Here is a 6,000-nt window from a genome sequence, read left to right as displayed (position 1 = left end):
CTGCAGCCTTTTCAATACACTGAAACAGTTGTAGTCCATGAAAATGTAAGATTTGTGTGTGAGATTTATGTCTAACATCACATGCGCTTCTCTCGCTGAGTTTTCCTGACTGGGATAGGAAATGGTTTTATACAATGATGTGAATCAGCTGTCTTTCTTTGATCTGACAATCCAATAAAGTTCAGTGTAATATTCCATAATCTTTAACACTGATGTATTAAGATAAATGTGTCTAGAGATGTGTGTATCCAAACAACTGAACAAAAGGAACCACTGGGAGAGCTGTGAGGCAGAAGGGTGATGTATTCAATTGAAAGCTACAGTCATTACCAGTAATGTTTCATGCTTTGCATCTATTCAAGTCAGAAATGATAAATGATTACTGGTATGCATAGCATGTTTAGTGTGATTCGGTGTTAGTAAATCAGAACTTTCCAAACGAGTGGTACAATGTCAAAGGCAACATTAATCACAGAAACAAACTGGCCGTTTGTTGACCTGCTTCGCTAGAGCTGTAGTTCAGTTTAGATCAAGTGTTCTTCAGGAATATAAAATGGTTTCAGACACAAATCATTTTGGCACATAAAATTTTTAGCACGCTTTCCAGGAGAGTTGAACTAGATTTCTTCCATATGGTTCTGTTGTACGAAGCTGTCAATGACAAGCAGGCTTTGTATGGTGAGGAACAAAAAAAGGAAAAGAGAAAAAGAAACTTTTTAAGCATGTTGCTAATGAGCGCTTTCTCGCCACCACCCCAGAAAAAAGAAAAAAAAACCAGCAGGACGAGGAGGCATTTACAAGCTTTTGCTTTTGTGCGTTATTGAAGTGAAGTCCTGAATTAAGACAAATTGTTACGGAAAACAACCTCATCTTCCTTTGTAGGTTCTTTCTTCTCCCCATGAAGCCTTTGCATCAGACAGCTTCGCCTGCAGCCAACTGTCAGGACCCCATGGAGCTGCGCCAAAGATGATATACACACACTGCTTTCTCAACATAAACCGCTGTGCACAGCCAAGCTGCAAAACAGATGTCAAACAATGTGGCTACACAGAGGTGGTCCCTCGGTGAAGACCTGCGGACATGATTTGTTTATCATTTAAACATCATATCTGTTGTTCTTTTTTGTCAAATGTTCTTACTTGCTAATGTTCTTATTCATTTTTTTCCAACATTTTCATTCCCAGGGGTGACATCAAGACTATTCATTATACACTACATTTCTTGTTATTGGTACTGACCCATCCACTTGGCACTGGCATCAAGACAGATCACATAGACAGATCAAGACAGCTGTCACTTGTCTGAATTATTTTTCTTTATATCTTCTGTATTTGCATGAAAAAAAGAAAGGAAAGAAAACTAATTAAAGTTCTAAATGAAGACTACTTTATTGTGGAATATGTTTATCTTAATGACGTGTAAAACAATGTTTCCTGTATGTAACATTTTGCATTAATTGTACCTTTAAAGATGTGCAAGTTACCCATTAGTTGTGCCTCCTGCCTTGGTTATACCCATAATTTGTCCATTTTTAGGGTGCTTAGTGATCCACCTCTTGATGCATAAAATGAAGCAATACCACCCAAAATTGCAGGGGCAGTGTGGAGTTGTATAGCTGACAAACAACCAGCGAGAGGAGCAAACCATAGAAGAAAAAAAGGAACAAAAAAGGAACTTTGCAGACAATGCCAAATATAAAGTATCCAAACAAGACACATAAGAGATCAGTGAAAAACTTTGTGGTTTTATTCTTCTACTTCTTCTGGTGGTTTTGGATGGTTGTTAACTGTAGATTACCACTGCAGTGATTTCTCCAGATTCTCTGAATCTTTTAAAAAATATTATGGGCTGGAAATGATGAAATGCCTAAATTCTTTATAAATATATTTTGAGAAACATTGTTCCTCAGCTAAGTTCATGCAGTTTTTCACAAAGTGGTGCATCTCGCCCCATCCTTGCTTGTGAACAACTGAGCCTTTCCATGATCATCCTTTTATACCCAGTTATGACACTCACCTGTTTCCAATTAACACGTTTACCTGTGGAGTGAACAGGTTAATTGGTTAATAGTTATTTCTAAGCATTCCTCCACTTCAGAAATATTTAGTTGTCCCTGTCCCAGCTTTTTTAAAAAATATTTTGCTGGCATCAAATTCAAAATGAGTGAATATTAGCAAAAAAGACCTATCAAATTTAACAATGAAATATCTCATCTTTGTAGTTTATTTAACTGCATATCGGTTAAAAGGGATTTGCAATTCATGTTTCCCTGTTTTTATTATAATTTCACACAACACCCTATATATTTATATATATATATATATGTATGTATATATATATATATATATGTATGTATATATATATATATATATATATATATATATATATATATGTGTGTGTGTATATATATATATATATATGTGTGTGTATATATATATATATATATAGATAGATAGATAGATAGATAGATAGATAGATAGATAGATAGATAGATAGATAGATAGATAGATAGATAGATATAGATTTAGATATATATACATATGTATATATATATTCTCAATCACATACTCAATCTGACCTACAGAGTGCAGTTTGAAAATTACTAAGCGCGCTCCAAAACTGTATCCGTGCACTGAATCCTTACCACAAAATACTATCTGGAAGGTTAAATTAGATAATTACTAGAAACCACAAAGCATGTTAATAGTGGGAAACCTGGAGAAAATGTTGAGTTGTCTGCACTTAAATGGTGCAATTTAAACTTATCTGGGTTTTACAAAGTGCTTTATAATGTGTTCCACCATCACGCATGCATACAGAACTTATTTTCATTTGGTGCATTCACTGTTGTCTTTGGAAACCTTTTCTGGCCAAGTGTGAAAGGACACTTTCACACATGGCCATGCACGGTCTTTCTGAGCCCAGCTGCCTCTTCTGGCAAAAGATGACTAAATGAATCCAAACAAAAATAAATGTGTAATGGAGGTTCACTTCTAGAATGAACCTCTCAGCTTGTCTTTCACAAACAGCTCAGGCACAATCTTGCACTTGTCAACCAAATCAGTCGGCTATAACTCGACTTATAACTACTTCATGGTGGAACTATTTAAGGGAAAAGGGGCCATTTAATCAGTGAATCCTTATCTAAGTAATTACACCTTAACAACTAGTGGGAAGTTGTGATATCTAAGCCACAGCTACGCTGCATCCAGGAAAAAAAGCTGACAAGTCAAGTAAATTGTTCACTGTGGTCAACATCTTAGTGGAGCATGTTGGCATACTAATGAATAAACTCACATTCTTCAAGTCAAAATGAAACAGAAAATTTCTCTTTTAAAGTAAAATAAATAGATTAAAAAGGTAAGTCACCTACATTTACTGGACACTGAAGTCTTAAACTTCCTGTTCTGAAAAATGAAGCCAATTTAAATCACATCCTGTGTGATTTTACTTCAGGGGTGTCCAAGGTCAGTCCTCGAGGGCCACTGTCCTGCAGGTATTCAGTCTTTATCTGCTTCAATACACCTGACTGAGATTAAATAGATCCAACGGGCTGTAAAGTTACTCACCATGACTCATTCATTTGAGTCAGATGTGTTGAATCGGGGAAACAATGAAAACCTGCAGGGTTGTGTTCTGGAGACTGGAGCTGAAACCTCCAGCCCTTCTTCTTTTCATAGTATACAGATACATCTTAGAAAATTAGAATATAATGAAAAAGTTCAATATTTTTTGTCACTCATTTCAGAATGTGAAACCCATATATTATATAGATTCATTACATAGAGTGAAATATTTCAAACATTCATTCCTTGAAATTTTGATAATTGTGGCTTATAGATAATGACAACGCAAAATGCCATGTCTGCAGCTTCACTGTGTTGCCTCTCAGTCAGGCTGCACATCACACACCACATCAGCGATTACGCCTTTGATCACAGTGGAAATGTTTCCTCCTCATCGCTTTACAGTTGGCCAGCTGTGCACTGGTGATTTTTCACTGTCGCCTGTCCACTTATGTTTCAGCACAAATGACTGACGTGTGTGTTTGTTCTCAGAAGCTGCTGCTGCTCCAACCAAAAGTCTCAATTCAATCCTTTTTTCTTCAGACTTTAATTCTGAATAGAATGAAATGTTGTATAAGTATCTTGGCAAATCAAAAATAATGAGCTAAGTTTTATTGGGTTTTTTTCTTTCTTTTTTAACTTTAATGTTAAAATAATTACTTTAACTCCAAATAAAACTGCTTGGCCCAGTTATACATCATAAAAAAGTCAAGGTTCTCACCTCAGAATTGGGTTTTCACTGTTTTTACTTCAACTTTTCTCCAATGTGGCTGGATGATCATTGTTTCTTACTTTTTTTGATCTACTGCTTTCTTTCCTTCCCTTTTCTTCCTCTTGCCATTCTTAATTATTTCTTTCTTTGTCTGAGTTGCTGACAAGGCTGTAAGAGTTCAAGCTCACATGTTAGTTGTTAGCGCCGCCAATCTGTTTTTATATCTAAAGCCTTTTCTTCAGGAGGTTTAGTTTCACGCTGCCACATTTTCCATCCCGGATGTTTACTGTGTTTTAAGTGATTGCTTAGGAGAGGAGGTTTATTCTGTGCACTGTCTGGGCTGCATTTGAGGTTTTTAGTGTGCGTAGTTTTCAGAGAAAAGTATAACACACTTGGATGACTGTTGTTCATTGTAAATGGACACTGGATGTTACCATTTTGTGTTCTGATTTTTGTTTGCCTGCCGCATATGAGTTTCTGAACGGTGGAGCTTTTCTTTCAAACTCAGGGGTTCATATTTCATGTGTAGTTTAAGTTTCATTAGTGGAGCTGTGAATAAATGGCGATGAGAAGAGGAGGTATACAGCGGCTTCGAACTCCAGAACATGCTGAGCATCAGGTGATGAGAAGGGACCCTGGGGCCGTGATGGAGCAGTCCAGTTGCATGGTTGTGGGAGATTTTTACGAAAACTGTTGACCGTTACACCGTTTAATAATAAATATTTACCTCGGACCATTTATTGTCCTGCATAGTTCTGGGACACAAACATTTTGTTTGAAGAAAAGTTTGCATTGACAAAGAGAGTATTCTCAAAGGTCCCACCAAAACTACACAACAAAGAAAACAATCAGAGAGGCAACTGGGAAGCCACTAACTGTTCCAAAGTGCTAATGTATTCCTGAGTGTCCAGAAGACTCGAGACTTGGAAGTTGTCTGGAGTGGATGATGAAAGACAGATCTTTGAAAGAATTAATGGACACATGATTTAACAATTCAATTCGATTCAACTTTATTTGTATAGCACCACTTCACCCTCTGGATCTGCCACTAAGGGTGGCAGTGGCGCAGTTGGTAGAGTGGTTGTTCTGTGAACTAAAGGTCGGTGATTCAAGTCATGCTCCCCTGCACCGCAGCCCTGAGGAGGACACAAGTGTTGTCTCCTGGTTGGTCCTAAGCCAGGATAAATGCAGAAAGTTGCATCAGGAAGGGCATGTGGCGTAAGACATGTGCCAAAGTACAACTGTGTAAATATGGCTTCCATACCAGCTCAGTGGTTAGAAGCCGATGATTTGCTGTAGCGACCTCTTTACGGAGAAAAGCTGAAAGGAAAACATTTTTTGAAAAGCTGTGCTTCAGAAAAAAAGGTTGCATAATTTTTTTTAGTATACAAACTAAATAAAGTTTTTCTTAATCTTGTTTAGTGTTTGAGGTCACCAAAGTCCCTTAACTCTGGAAGTCTTTTTTTTTTTTTTTTTTAAATCTTATTTCATGTTAGACTTTTCTGTCTCCATCTAATTTATTTTATTTCTACTTAGTTTGTATTTAATATACTTTTTAATACCTGATCTTTCCCCTGCTGTAATGCTTTTATGTTATCTTAAGCACTTTGAACGTATACAAATAAACTTGCATTGCTGTTTCAACCATGGATATATTTGCATCTTTTATTCAGATATGAAAGCTGAAGGCTGATAATTGCATACCAAAGTGCTTCTAACAAA

This window comes from Telmatherina bonti (assembly GCF_933228915.1).
Source record: "Telmatherina bonti genome assembly, chromosome: 6".
Classification (NCBI taxonomy): domain Eukaryota; kingdom Metazoa; phylum Chordata; class Actinopteri; order Atheriniformes; family Telmatherinidae; genus Telmatherina; species Telmatherina bonti.
The sequence above is the reverse complement of the archived record's forward strand: the minus strand, read 5'-3'. Positions refer to the sequence as shown.